The sequence below is a fragment of the Phodopus roborovskii genome, unplaced genomic scaffold (assembly GCF_943737965.1).
Source record: "Phodopus roborovskii unplaced genomic scaffold, PHOROB, whole genome shotgun sequence".
NCBI lineage: Eukaryota > Metazoa > Chordata > Mammalia > Rodentia > Cricetidae > Phodopus > Phodopus roborovskii.
Genome location: NW_026126517.1, coordinates 15,587,941 through 15,604,203, shown reverse-complemented (window position 1 = coordinate 15,604,203; position 16,263 = coordinate 15,587,941).

The window sequence follows — 16,263 nt, the reverse complement described above, 5'->3', positions numbered from 1 at the left end:
ATCTATGTCATTTCCTTTCTCAGGCAGAGTTTACCTTACTTAGGATGAGGCCAGTGTTCTGTAAGCTGGCAGCATAGAAAGTTTGTCAAACTTTCATAATTTTTATCCTGTGTCTCACTGACACTATACCTTGTGGCCTATTAATATGTTAGACATTTATACTTTACTCCAGCAATTTTGAATTGCCTCCTCTTTTCCATTTTTTTTTTTAAATTCTCCTTGCTTTACAAAAAGCATGTGGCCACTGGGTTAATCGACTTTCCAAGACTGAGAGAAAAGAGTGAGATAGCTTCAAACAAGGAAAGGTCTATTTTGGCTCACAGCTTCCAATGCTGGGTCTGTCTTTGGTTGCTTCTATGGTTTGGCAGCCTGTGGCAACACATCATGGTGGGAATCGTATGATAGAGCAAAGCCGTTTACTGGGCTGTGGCCAGAAAACAGAAAAAGAAGAAGGAGCTGGGCCCTATAGCCTTTTTAAGGGCACACTCCTCACCCACAGTGACCTAACTTCCTTCTCTTCAGCCCTGTGTCCTAAAGGTTCTACAACCTCCCAATAGCACCCTGGGTTGGGGACCATACAGGCCTTTAAGGGACACTTCTCTAAACCGAAAAAAACCTTTCGGTCCTTTCTCTTTCAGCCAAGGAATTTAGAGGTTGCAGCTAAAGATTGTTAAGGGAGGGAAGGATGGTCGGGAAGAGCTAAGAACGAACAGTTTTAACTCTGGAGCCCGTAGGTATCTGTGTGTGAAGGGCAGAAGGGCTGTCCACAGACTCCCTGGAATTGTGTGGCTTAATGATATGATGTGGAATAGCTGTAGCTTTTATACAATTTGAAAGGAAATCCACGACCCCAACAATATTTAAAATTATAGATTCTTTGCGGGGGGAGACTACTCTGAGGGGTATTAGTGGAGAATGACCCAGATCCCCTGATCTGTCAGGCCTTGCTGACTTCAAGTGAGGACCCCATTCCCGCTCACATCAGCCCACTCAAGTTTTACCCTCTCTGCCACTCAAGAGGTGATAAAAATTCATCAGACTCACAGAATATTTGAAGTCAGATGGTGATAAAAATTCCCCATATAATTCTGTCCAAAGGATGCTCTGATTAATAGAAACTGCAGAGGAACTAATTTTATGAAAATAGCAAACGGAATTGTTTCAGTTGAAGCAGCCGAGAGAGTTGGTGCCGACGCCAAGCAGGAAGATGCAAACAACCCCATTGTGTGGAGCTGACAGCTCCAATCCTGTCGCTTATTTATTAAATGTCTTTCCGCTGTAAATTATTACGCTTGGATTTGGGGAGATGTGGGAGCTGACAGAATAAGACAATAGAACAGAAAGCAGGCCTGGATCCCTTCCTTCAGTATTATGTCAGCATTGTGTTTTCTGAAAAGCCCTGCTCTCCCACCACACACACACACACACACACACACACACACCAGCGTTGGAGAAGGAGGGTGGTTCTCCCTTCCAAGAGCTCAGAAATGGATGAGACAAGCAACATGCTTTTGATTTAATAATCATGTGCTAGTCCTTACAGATTGGAATGGTTTTCATAGAAAATTCAACCTGTTGGCTCACAACTAGGTAACAGATATTTTGTTTATTCTCTGAAAGGGTTGCTTTTACCCAGACAAAGGAGAGCTTGGCCAGCCTTAACATTAGGAAGCACCAAATCAAATGATTCAGGACACACAGCTCTCATATCTAGTTCATGTGTCTTATCTGATAGATGGGAAGGCCTTTCGTACCAGGATGGAACTCCAGGGTTTATTTCTTAATGCCAAAGAGTAGACAAACAGGGAAGGAAGTTGAATTCTGACTATGTCCGCCACCGTTTGAGAAACCTGTCATTCTAGTGGAGAGGGGAGTAATGCATTTACACGAATCTTAGGTGCAGCTTTTATCCTCTGCCTTCTAGACAGCACAATGGAGGGTTGAGGCTGTTTCTTGGCCAGATACTGACTATTTACCACTCAGGGCAAGTAATATAGCACATGTGGCAGTTGGCCGCCCAAGCAGGGTCATTCATCTCTTGTGGCATTCGCTTATCGTTTCTATGTATTTTGTGCTATTTTGGAAAGTAAGAGTAAGGAATGAGCAAAATCACAGAACTTCCATTTTAGTAGGCAGAACCAAGTAATCAAAAAATAAACATGGCTTTAAGTGACATGAAGATACAAAGTAGAGGAAAGGGACAATGAGTGGTGGAAGCTCATGGTGGATAGGAAACCCTGTTGTATAGATGGCAACCAAGGAAGACCCCTCTAATGAAGTAATAAGCTTAAGAAAGTGAGTAGATAAGCTACCTGGGGAAGACCTAAGGGCTAAGCAATCATGAGAAGGGTGATAGGGGCTCCTCAAAGTGGGACTTATGGTCACCAGAAAGCGTAAACATTTTTTTCTGAATGAAATGGGAGACTGGATTAGCTTTGAGCAGGCAAATGGCATGATCTGGATGTCCCATGCAATATCCAGAACAACTTGTGGTTCCTACATAAGAAGGGCTGCTTCCTACAACACCAAGCCACACACTAGGGTTTGGTGATTCCTCCTGGATTGGATGAGAAAGCTCATCATACATTTCACCTGTGGGGCAGGTGTAGCTTCTCTGTGGGATTATGATTAGGTGGAAGTTAATATCTCTTGTACTAAAAATTAGCAAGAGAAACCAGGCGTTCATGGCACATGCCTTTAATCCCAGCACTGGGGAGGCAGAAGCAGGCAGATCTCTGTGACTTTGAAGCCCGCCTAGTCTACAAAGTGAGTTCCAGGACAAGCTTCAAAGCTACACAGAGAAAGCCTGTCTCGAGAAACAAACAAACAAACAAACAAACAAACAAAAAAAAATGAGCAAGAGAACATAAAACCATGGGTGGACTCTGGAGGTCCTTAGTTTTGATTCCAGTACACTTATTAGCTGGCTAGGGAGCCTCACAAATGCCTGTGACTCTGACACAGGCCATTGGTTCTGGCTTCTGGCCTCAACTGGCGTGTACACAGAGACACAGACTCATACATATACACACAAATTAAAAAATAAAAATCATTTTTTAAAAAAGCATACAGCAAGCCAAAGGATATGAATCTGCCAGCCCCAGCCCTCCCCACAGCTGGGTTTGCAGACCAGGCATCGTGTATGGGAAACAGACATTAACTAGCTGACTGTAGGTGGATTCTGTGAATTTGAAACACACGTATAGAGGGCTGAAGGAGAGACACAGCACCAAGCAACTGTTGGGAGGACATGCAGGAAGCCCACTCTGAGTTCTCAGAGGAACAAGTGATGAGTCAGGGAAGGAAATCCAAATTGGGAGAACCACGTAGTCTCCAGATCCCCAGATGATGTCTTGACATGGTTATGGCCCATGACAGGTCTGGACCCCAGCGTTCCTCCCAGACTTGAGACGCAGGTGAAAATGATCGGATCCAGCTGGTGTCACATCAGTGACCACACGCTGTCTGTTCTAGCAGGGCTTTTCAGGAAGGTTCATACTGAAGCTTGGGTGATGGCTCCATCTTTCTTGAGGTCTTTGAAACACAAGGAAAGATGTTACTGGGGCTTGCAGCAGTCAAATGGAAAGACTTCACAGATTTGCCATGTGTCCCAGGGTTGAAATGACAAATACTTAGAATGGAGATCTAAAGCTAACTGAGGGTCAAGACCAGGTGTAGGTGTTTCATACCTGGAGCCCTAGGATATGGGAGATGAAAGCAGGAGGATTGTCCCCACGGCTTCAGAGTGATATCCCATGGCGAAAACAAAACAATGAACTTCTCTTTAAACATCATTTGAGTCAGGGATAGTGGCACATGCCTTTAATCCTAGAATTAGAGAGGCAGAGTCAAGCAGATCTCTGGGAGGTCAGAGATTGACATAATGGGTTCAAGACCCGCCAGGGCTGTTTAGTGAGACCCTGTCTCGATTATTTTTTTCTTACAGCTATTTGTTGGGGTGGGGCACCACAGCTTCCATGTGTCGGTTTTCTCCTACATGTCAGTCCTAGGGACTGAACTCAGACCATCAGCCTTGGCAGCAAGCACCTTTACCCCCTGAGCCATCTCACTGGTTCAAAAGAAAGCAATCCCCTTAACATCCCATGAGCAAGTATGGCTTAAGGTAAAGAGTACATTCTCACAAATATGCCACGTTTGTTTATTTTGATAGGTGAGAGGAACCTTTGGGACATCACACCAAAGTGATCTCCATAGGCAGTATTACCATGAGTTTGCCACATAAACTCAGAGGCCTGAAGGTAGTAGATGGGATTTAGATTTAATGTAATCAATAAATGATGATAATCAGAATTACTGATCACTAAACTAGCATGTGCCTGGCAAAAACAGTTAAAGGAGTCCGTGGTCATGCAATAGGAAACACAGAGAACACTGCGGAATGATGAAGGGCAGGGAATAAGGGCACTGAAGATAATGAAGTCAGACTCACTCCTGAGAGGCAGTACAGTGTGAAATCCTAGGTGGTTCAGGGAGGGCTGAGAGGGAGGACTGTTCTCTGAGTAAATCAAGACTCCAGGAACCCTCTGTTGGTGAGCTTCACACACTGCCTGACTCCATGGTTGTAGTATTTTGACCTGAGGAATACAGGCCTGGTGAGATGCACTTCACATGCCGAGCAGCCTTATGGCACTGTGGTAGAGATGTCACACATTTCCATATCGTTCACATTCTATTGTACAAGAGAAGAAAAACCAAATCTACCTCCGCAGCAAATCTAGGGTGTCTTGGGGGGTGTATAAAGACAGAAACTGAGCAGAGGGCATGGCTTTTCTGGATGATTGCAGATTAGACAGCCTGCAGGATACAGGTCCACATCTGGTGGTGCCGCTGAACGTAGCAAAGCAGGTGATGGGCCAGAAGCTAGGCATGTTTTTAGCATAGGGAATTCTGGGGCTGAAATTGAGGGATGTGGGAGAGCAGGCATAGGGGTCTCCATGCAAGTCTGGGGGCTGCTTGTGTGTCATGAAGAATTTGGACTTTTTATCTGAAAGAGTAGCTGTTTACAAGGGCAAGTATTTAATCTGGACACATTTTCTACAGACTCTTTTTGGGTCATTTGACTTCTGCCTGAATATATTCAGGGTTGGGGCACTCTCAGAACCCCCAAAAGCTGCTCACTTTACTGTTGTGTGCCTATCCTAGAAAGCTGCTTCTTACACGGAGCCAAATTCTGCCTCCTCAAGATTCCTACTCATTTGTGTCTCATTTTGCCATTTGTAGCAACACACAGAAGGCCATTTTAAAAATACATGAAGGTACCTGTCAATCTTTCCCTTAGTTTTCAGTTTCCAAGTTTTCACAGGGCTACCACACTTTAAGTGTATTTCATTGTTCCTTGATTCCAGTTTCAGGGATCTGGATGGACAGGGGCTTGTCAGTATATCTTTTGTAGTCTGGTGTTGGGGTATTGCCCGGGATACCTCAAAAGCTCTAAAGGCTTAGACGGTATCGATGCTATTACCGCTGCCTTTGAGCTGGAAACCATACGCTGGTCAGTGAGTGATTCTGGGGTCCTCAGTTGGATAGGAGTCATGTTGCTTAACCTTCTGCCCGAGTGAAGTGGCCAGTGCTTTCAGCTCTTTGATGGCCGTCGATCCCCACCATACTTGGTCTGTGTAGTTTATTTTTGAAATCTAAATATAGGTATTAATACTTACCTGAATGGTATCTTGTTAGTTGGAGCTCAGCTTTCCAGCCTGGTAGACTCACTTGGAAAGTATTGATTCTCCTTCCTCTGAGATCAGCGAGTCTTCTTTCACATTTGATAAACATTCTCTGAATGTTTTAATCCAAGTGCCTAAAAATATTGCCTAGAACTCGGTTGCACTGGAGATCTTCTCCAGGCCTAGTGAGTGTTCAGAGAGCTTCAATTTTACCTAATGACCCATTTTACAACATTATTTATAATATTGAAGATTTATTAAATAGTGTGTTGAAATTCTTGAAGATTTATTAACTATTCTACTAAAATCAAGATGCGGTGTTTGGTGTTTCCTCCCACTGGAATCAATAAATGTACCGCAGCCTGCTCTGACCTTCACTATTTAATATGTCCTCCAACTGTGGTAATGGAGCACAGTCATCCCCTGAGCCCCAGCCACGGACTTGCCTCGGCTGTGAGTTTCTCACCTGATTCCAAATGTGCGGTTCTGCCATGACCTCTCCGGCTTTCTGTCTTGCCACGACTCTCTTACCTCACTCCTTGTGCCATATTCTTTGCCTCAGTTCTGCTCTGGCTGTGTGACTTGCAATACCTGCAGTATCTGGTTGCTCACTGAGCTCCGATTCTGGCAATCACTTTCTAGAGGCTGCAGCGTAGTTGGAGAGAGTGCTAACTCATTATATACTATATTATTTACAATTGATTGGTCACTTGAATGTGCTGAGTGTTCTCAGTTTGGAGACAGGATTGAATGGGGAAATTCAAGAGTGTTAGGAGGGATGTCTCTTTCTGGGCAGATACTTTTTTTTTTTTTTTCAAGATTTGTCTGGGGCCACAAACACTTCCTTGAAATGAGGAAGGGGAGTGCAGGTAGAAGTTCCTGTGGAGTTTCCTATCATTGGCTCCAAAGCTGCCTATCTTACCAGAGCTACCTTGTCTGTGCCATCTAGTGGTTACCACCAGAAGCCTTACCCGCCTCAAGGAGAGAGCAATTTAACGCCATTTCCAACTTAAGCACCATATCTACAGGGCGTGAAATTAGTTCCAGCAAGCAGCAAATTTGCTGCTAATAAAAATATTTAGCGATTCACTTGTCTTTAAATCAGCAGCAGAATATTCTTTTACTTGCATCAGTGCTTGTTTCTCCCAATTCTAATATTTGATAATCAAGCTAGAGTTGTTTAGCTTAAAGCTGTGATACAGCAAGCTCTTCAGCTCTGCAAAAATCCGAGTTTCTGGAACAGGAATTCCTATTCCCTTTGATAGGAAATAGGCTTATATGTTCCTTGAATCATGGAGACAGAGCTGTACCACTGATTAGAGGGTCTTGGGAGCAACTAACCATGCTCTCTCCCCTCTGCCAACACTCGCCCCAGTGTCACTGCATGTGGGGAGTTCAGGGTGCTCTGAGAAGCCGTGGCTTCTCTCCCATGTTTAGACATATTTCACTCTGTCCCAGTGCCAAACTCATTTAGCATTAGTACCTATTTCTTTTCATGAGAGTTTTCTAAACCCTGCAGATATTTCAGAACACTAAAACAGCTTTTTCATTAATTCAACAGTACTTATTGGATATCTACCATGAGCAACCGTTGTTCTATGTCCTCTTTTGAGTTGGGAGTGTTCCAAGGAGCTCAGTGTGATAGTTGGTCTATGCAGGTGACAGCACTGCCCGCTGTTGTTGGAAGGTGTTATATCCACTCATGTGTCCTTTCTGTTTCCTTAGTGAGCCTGCAAAGGAACAAAGACCAACTACAGCTCTTCCCTGGGCTCAGAGTAGATCATGTGCTTCTGAGCCCAAATAATCTGAAGGAGGAGTCTGGTGGATTCCGGAGACTCTTCTGTCCCAGAGGGATGCAATTTTGATCATCCTCACAGAATATATGGCAGCTTCAGCTGTGAGCTACTGCCTCCTCCTCATGAGGTTTAGGATTGAAACAGCCTCCTCCTCCCTCCCCCTTTTTCTTGGTTGAGAGAGGGATCCACTCAGGTTGATAACTGGGAATTAGAGTCAAAGCCTTGAGATAAACAGCCAAGCAACACTAACATTATGGATGGAGATACTGGTAGAGGGGATTGGAGAAACTGAATGACATTTGGCAGTAGCCAAAAGGCCAGCAAGGAGGCTTAGGCTTGGGAGAGGCAAAAGAAGACAGGTGGCTGGGAACCAGAGCACTCAGCCTCTATTCATGGCCCTTTCTCTCAGGTTTGTGACTGACATCAGCTTTCATCTGTCAGGGTAAGTGAACTTCATTGTCCACCCATGCTGCTTACAACACACAAGGAAGTGGAGTGATGATGGCATTAAAGGGCAGTGAGGAGTCCCCAGAGGTAGCTGTGGTACACATTTGTCTTTCTCCAGGTATTGCATTGATAAGACCAGTCCAAGTGCCACTTACTCTAGATGATATAAAGTCCCCCATCCTGCCCTCGTCCCAAATCTCAAATCTCTGTGGCTCAGTGAGGGTCTACTTAAGTACCTGGCCCTTAAGACCTTGACCATTTTCTTGTAGCTAGAGTAATGGGAATCAGTATGTTTGAAGTATTTAAGAAATACAGAATGGTATTTGTTGAATAAGCTGTATCCATTAAGTACTTAAGCAAGAACTAGAATCAAGATGAAGAAAAAAGTAAAACAAAAATAATTTAGTAATTAAAACTTGAAATAAAGCTAGCTTTGGTGCTTTACACGTGTAATCCTAGCCTTTGAGAGGTGGAGGTGTCAGGGCCAGGAGTTAAAGGTCATGCTGACTACACAGAGAAATGGAGGGCCAGCTTGGACTACATAAGACCCTGGCTCAATATAAACACACAAGCAAACAAATAAGGAAGGAAAATAGAAAAAATTCAGGTTGGAGAGATGGCTCAGATCCAGAGGTCCTAAGTTCAATTCCCAGTAACCACAAGGTGGCTCACAACCATCTACAGTGGGTCTGATGCCCTCTTCTGGTACATAAGCGTACATACAGGTAGAGTACTCACATAAAATAAATACATCTTTATAAAGAAAGACAAGAAATAAAAAAAAAAAAAAAAAAAAAAACCAAAACAAACAAACAAAAAACCTTTACCTCTGGTCCTGTCTTTCTTACATGTTTCTCACCTTTCTGGAACAAATACCGAAGGAGAGCAGGGAGCAAGGAGGAAGTGGATTGAAAGTTGCTGAGAGCATCTAAAGGGGAGGGCAGCATCTGCCCTCTAGGAACAGAACAGAACTCAGGGAGCCAGACAAAGAGGGACAGAAGGATTGGAAAGAAAGGAGGGAGCTGGCAAATGGAAACTTTGGGGGCCTCTGTGAGCCCCTGAACTGAGAGGCAGCGACAGCAGCACCCGGGGCAGGCGTGACAGAGGAACACAGCTACAGGGCCTGAGCTCTTTGACACCCTGGCCGGGTGCACCCCGTCTGCTCCTCTCAGAGACCTCTGGCCCAGCTGTTCATTTCTCTGTTTCCTCCTTCAGATGCCTTGTGCCCACCAGTTACCTCACAAGTAGGAGGTCTCAGGTCTACGGCACTGCGCTGACAGGAAGGCAAGCAGCTGCTGAGCATGGAGTTCGGTTGACTCGAGAGGTTTAACTCCCACCTTCTTCTGGAGTATTTCCCCTAATAGCATTAACCACAGGCCATGCTTATGTCTTCCAGGGTTCTCCTTCAAGCGATACACATATTAGATAGACCCTTAGCCACACCTCTGTCAGGTCCTGACTGGACCTTAAGAGGTGGCTAATTCCAAAAGTAGGCTGAGTGGAGCACATGACCAGGGGTCCATATCCAAAAGCCCTTCACCACTAAGAAGATGATGTTGAGAAGTGCTCCATCCCTTTGCACCATCAGAAGAAGATGTAGGGATTGTGATGGTTCATAGCTCTGGTGAGCCATCTGTGAAAGGGTTGGTTTGCTAAGCTTCCATAGAATCCTTATCCCAGAGGGAGGGACCCATGAGTTAGTTAGTTTGTTTGTTTATTTATTTATTTATTTTTCTTTGCCAAAACCTTAGCCATGTCTATCATCACTATGATGGATAATCTCAATCAACACTGCACCCATGCACTAAGGGGAGGCAACAGTCAAGTCAAGGACAGTCAAGAATGCTTCTGTTGGGACACTCACATTCAAATGTGTGTGGGGCGGTCATTTGCAGAGTGTCAAAGTGGAAAATAGAAACAGCTTTTCTTAAGGGGAGAACACTGCCCTGGTAAGCAGACAGGCATGCATAGGAACTGACTGGGTCTAATCCTGCCACTATTCCTTGGCTGTGCAACTTTGGGCATGTTTCTTAGTCTCTATGTCTTGGTTTCTTCATCTGGGAAATAGTAACTACCCAAAGGTTTGTTAGAAAAAAGAAAGAAAGGAACTCTAGGAAGTGATTGTCCTGTGACAAATGTTTGAAAAAAAAACTTTCAAAGGGTACATATTCTATTAATAGGACTCCCCCTGCTTATTGAAAAACTTAGGGAAAAAGGTCACTGCAGCTATGAGTTGGGTGTGCCTGTGGGCCATCCTGATTGCCATTTCCAGTTCTTTCCTTAGGGGAATTTCCCTAACAGTCACCCCAAAGTGGGATTACTCAGTCTTGCCACTATTAACATTTTGAGCAGGATACTTCCTTGTTGTGGGACCCACCCTCTACATGGTAGGTCATGATGTGGAATGCCCTTCCATATGCTGCAAATATGTATGGCTCTTATTGGTTCATGAATAAAGCTGTTTTGGCCAATGGAAAGGCAGAATTTAGCCAGGTGGGAAATCCAAACAAGGATAGAAAGAGGTAATAGGTGAAGTCAGAGAGACGCCATATAGCTACCAAAGAGGTAGGACATCTGGGCATTCTCCGGTAAGGCTACATGGAGATAAATAGATTAATAATAATGGGCTAATAATTAAGAGAGAGCTAGCAAGTAAGAAGCCTAAGTCATTGGCTAAACAATTGTAACTTATATTAAATCTCAGGGTGGTTATTTCTTAAGAAGCTGTGGGACCCAGTGGGCAGAGAAAAGCCAGTCTAATGGGACCAAAATAGATGGAGAAAATCTCCTTTCTACAGGGTTGTTTAGCAGAAATTTTGGTACCTATCACAAGAAACCTATAGTGACCTGGGACACCAATGAGACAACCTAATTATTTCCTGAATGTAGAGGGCAAACATCACCATTCTAAATTTGTCTGCTTCCTAAAGTTCAGATAGCAACTTCCTGTGGTCAACTGCTTGTTCTGTGTCTTCAGGAAGAGAGAGACTCTGGAGCTGGTGGTAGCACTTGGGAGATATAGGCAGAAGGGTTGGAAGTTTAAAGCATCCTCCACTACACCTCACGTTTGAGGCCACTTTGGGCTACATGAGTCCTGAAAAGGGAGATGAAGGAGAGAGAAAATACATCTGACTTCGGTTTTTAAAAGACTTCCTTCTTGTTAATCAAAATTAATCTTGAGGGCCTGGAGAAAAGGCTCAGCAGTTGAGAGTACTGGGCACTTTTTTTTTTTTTTTTTTTTTTTGAAATATAATGACCCCCATAGGACTTATTTGAATGTTTGGTCCCTAAGTGCAACTGTTTGGGAAGGATTAGGGGGTGTGCCTTATTGGAGAAGGTATGTCCCAGGGGATGGGCTTTGAGGTTTAGAAAGCCTATGGCATTCCCATTACACTCCCCCCCCACACACACACACACTGTGTGTTTGTAGTCTCTATATGTGAGCTCTCAGCTACTGCTCCAGCAGCATGACTGCCTGCCTGTTGCTATGCTCCCAGCCATGATGCTTATGAACGCTACTACCTTCTGGAGCTGTGGACCACAAAGTAAATGCTTTCTTTCATAAGTTGCCTTGGTCATGATGTATTGTCCACAGCAATAGAAAAGCAACCAAGCGACTGCCCTTCCGGAGGATTTTGGTTCAATTCCCAGTACCCACATGGCAGCTCACAACTGCCTATAACTCTACTCCCAGGGTATCCAATGCTAGAATCTTCTGGTCCCCTTTGGCACTGTACACATGTGCACAACAAACATGCAGGCAAAACACCTGTACACAGAAAATAAAAATAAAATCTCGAAAGAAACATGCTAAAAGCCAGGGGTGGTGGGGCACACCGCTCATCCTAACACCTGGAAACTGAGGCAGGAGGACTACAAGTTTGAGGTCAACCTGTGCTCCGTAGTGAGACCTTGTCTGTGAAAGAAAGACGGGATGGGGGAGGGAGGAAGGATGCTCACTGGGCATTGCCCTCCTCTCTTCCCCGTTAGTCTGGACTTGTCCTCTACACTATCACTTCAGCACCGTTCATTAAAGCCCAGCTGTACCACCTGCTCCTCACTGTCACACCGGTGCTGTTTGTCTCATCTCTCGTGGCCAAGGCCTTTGTGTCTGTCTGCACATAGGTGTAAGGAGTAGGGTTTTTCCGCCCGCCGCCTGGTCTTGTCCCGCCACCGCACCAGCCCCAATTAACACACAGAAACTCCATTAGATATAATGCTGTTGGCCAGGTACTAGTTTCTTCTCGGTTAGCTCTGTCTTAAGTATTAACCCATTTCTGCTGATCTATGTATTTCTCTTACCAGGGAGCCGGCTGGCATTCTGCTTTCTCCAGACTCTCCATCTTGGCTCCTTTTTCCTACTTCCTCTTTCCTCCTCGTCTCCTAGTCCTGCCTATCTTGCTCTCCTATTGGTCAACAGTGCTTTATTCATGAACCAGTATGAGAAACACATATACATAATGGCATCTCCCATCACATAGGGGCCTCTGTTTTATTTCTTAACACTGATTAGTACTTGAGTTCCTCCCACTAAGCTACTAGCCCTTTTTAGAGTTTCTAGGAAAAATAAATGTCAGCACCCACTAATGCTTGTGAGCACTTACTGCATGCAAGGCAGAGTCAGGTACAGCCACTCTTCCCTCAATAGTTGACACTGTGAGTTCTGGCTACCCCACCCATCCCCTCCCCACCCACTTCTCCACTTACTTACTTTTGTTAAACCAATGGTCCTTCTTGAACTTTTGGGTTTGGAGGGAGGGTCATTTGTTTGTTTGTTTGTTTTTTGGACAGGCCTCCTGTATCCCAGGCCAGCCTTGACAATGAAGGATGCCACCACCCAAAGGGCCTGGATTGCACGCCTTGTTTCTGTGGTGCTGGGAATGAATCCATGGTCTCTCACACACCTGGCCAGCTGTGCTGTATCCGCTGACCCAGCTCTTTTCCTCCCCTAACTCTTGACATAGTTGATCGGTCTCTGATGTTGGTTGACGCTGTCTTTTTCCTTGGATTTTTATTTCTCTGGGCTTCCCGTTGATTGACAGAGACTTGGAAGGTCTGATGGGAGTGGTTTCTAAGGCCTCCATAGGTGCTGGAACCTTTCCCGTCTCAAATCCTCTCAGCCAGCTGCTGTCAGAACACAGAACCTTCAGAACTGACAGGGAGACAGGGATGGGAGTCAGGGACACCCCCATCCCCACCCCATTGCCAGTGGGACCATTTTTTGTCGGCACTCATCTTTCATCTGCTGTGCCTTCCAGAGCACCTTCACTACGCATGCGCCTGTGAAGCAGGAATTATTCCATTTGTTGGCTGTTTGGTGTGCTTTCTGTTTCCCGTTATTCTCTGTCTGCTTAGATCCCAAACCTGGCTTTCACACCGTGTCTTACAAATAGTTCTTCTTATTTTCCTTATTTTCATCTGTACAGCCCCTGTTCTAACTCAGGCCTCCTCCTCCCTAACTTTTTTTTTTTTTTTTTTTTTTTTTTTTTTTGAGACAAGGTCTCACTGTGTAGTTCTGATTGGTGATTGGCTTGGAACTTGGATGTAGGCCAGGCTGGCCACGAACACAGAGAGTTGCCTGCCTCTCTCTTTGTCTAGAGTGCTGGGATTAAAGGTGTGCACTCCCATACCTGACCCTAATTAGTTTTAAAAGTTAAATTTAAATTCAGCATTTTCTCAGCAACATTACAGTTTCAGTGCTTAACCCCCCCCCCCCCACACACACACACAATATCATTGCTTCTTTCTTTTGGAGAATTATAACCTAAATCTAATACTCATCACACTCAGATGTGTATATTCTGCTTTTTTAAAAAGTTAATATATGTGGCATTAAATTCTCCTTACTTTATATGTACCCATCTCTGTCTGCTCCAAAATTGCTAAGAGAGCTGTAAAGTGCGTCCACATGGGCCACGGCTATTGGGGATTTTATCAGTTCCCCATCAGTTTAGTTCACCGTGTGGCTCTGCCACAGTCGCCTTGCTACAATCAAGGCCATCATCAGAGCGCCAGCATTTGCGGGCCAGGATTCCTTTCATGTCTCTCCTCCTGGAGCCTTCACTTTCTGGGCCCTCCATCTCTTCTCGCTCTCGCTCTCTCTGTCTCTCTCTTCCCTTCCCTCTCTCCCCCTCACCTTCTCCCCCTTCTCCTGCTCCCCCTACCGAGTGTGTGTGTTCTTTTGAGAAACAAATCTATGATTTATGAGAGACAAATATTTTTTAGTACTTGCACTTTTGAGAATGACTGTGTTAAATTTTATAACTTGATTCATAATTTGTCAAGATATGGAAATATTACTTAAAGGTCATTTTGCTTCATATTTTAAAAAATCTTGTTTCATCATTATTTTTACATCTTGACCTAAATTTCAAGAAATCCAGTGCTTCTGTGATTTTTGTCTTCAGGGCTGAGGATTGAACCCAGGGCCTGGGTGCATGCTAAGTGCATACTCTGCCCCTGATCTTTAGTCCCTGGCCTTGACATTCATATTCTTTTTTCTATTTACTCTCTCTCTCTCTCTCTCTCTCTCTCTCTCTCTCTCTCGTGTGTGTGTGTGTGTGTGTGTGTGTGTGTGTGTGTGTGTGTGTGTGTGTGTTTTCTGTGTAGTTCTGGTTGTTCTGGGATTTGCTTTTTAAACGAGGCTGGCCTCAAAATCAAAGATCTGCCTGTCTCTGCTGGGATTAAAGGTGTGTGCCACCATACCTGGCTTGACATTAGGTTTCTTATTCCTTTGCATATAACATTTTTCTCTTCAGAGGCTTCTAAGACATTTCCTCCATTCTCACTCATGATACCTTCTTTTTCTTTAATACATCCACCTTATTGAGATATAATTCAGAGACCCCACATGTTGCCCATATAAAATATCCAAGTGATTTTTAGTGTATTTACTGTTGTACAATTATAACCAATCCAAGAATATCTTATCATCCTGTAAAGAGACCCACCTCATACCAAACAATCAATCTCCATTTCTCCTCCGCACCAATCACTTCTCGGTACCAGACAACTGAATCTCCTCCCTGCCTGTACACATGTGGTCTTTTGTGACTGATTTCTTTCACTTGGTGTAATGTTTCCAGATCCACTTGTGTCATTGCATGTTCCTTGTTTAGGCTGAATAACAGTCCGTTATACAGAGAGACCATATCTGCTTATCCTTTAATAAGGTACTGGGCATCTGGCTTGTTCCCACATGTTGATTATTATGAAGAATTCACCCATGCTTAGAATTTTTTTTTTAATCCATGGCTGTCTGAAAATGTGCAGTGACATTCTTTAGTGTCATTTTTCATTTACTGTACTGACACCAGATAGCTTCTCAGTGGTGGGGCATTGTGACCTCTTTTCTTTTTACAGTATGCAAATGTAGCATATGAGCATGCATGTATGCATGACTTAGTGTGTGTAGTCACATGCATGTAGGTGGGTGAATGGGAACATGTGTATGGAGGCCAAAATTGCTGTTGGGCATCTTCCTTGATCCCTTTCCACTTTGGTTTTATTAAAGCAAGGTGTCTGAGAGCTGGAATGTTCCACCCCATCAATCTAACCAGCTTGCCCTAGGGATCGTGTGCCTTGCCTCCCAAGTGCTGGGATTCCATGGATTACAAGTAGCGACCATGACTGTCATGCTTTTACATGGGCTCTGAGGATCTGAACTCTTCATCTACTTGTTTTAGTCACTGTTCTGTTACTGTGACAAGGCACCCTGAGAAAGGCAACTTTTATAAAAGGAAACATTTAACTGGGGCTTGTTTATAGCATCAGACAGTTAGTCCCTGATCTTCATGGCAGAAAGCAGACATGCATAGCATTGGAGCAGTCGCTGAGAGCTTTACAACCTGACCTGCAGGCAGAAATAGAAAGACACAGGGCCTGGCATGGGCTTCTGAAGCCTCAATGCCCACTCCCAGTGACATATCTACTCCAACAAGCCACATCTACTAATCCTTCCCGATGCTGGTGACTAAGCATTCAAATGTATGAGCCCGTGGGTACCATTCTCCTTCAAACCAGCACATCCACTGAGCTCTCTTTCCAGGTCTATTGTGGCCTTTTGCTAAGGAAATGCTGGCACACATTGTATCTTTGCTCACCTTCACTAACAGCTCTCTCTGGGTTGCACTTAGGGACTGCTGGGTAGATTCATTCTCAAATGTTACCCTCTCTTCTTTTCTTTTTTCTTTCTGTTTTTTTTTTTTTTTTCATTGATTTTCTTTTGTTGTTCTGTTTCCTGGGAGAATGTCTCATGTTGTTTCCAGCTGACTCTTTTCTTTAATATTTTATTTTCATATGAAAAAAGTTCTTTCTCCTTCTCTGTTCCTTTACAT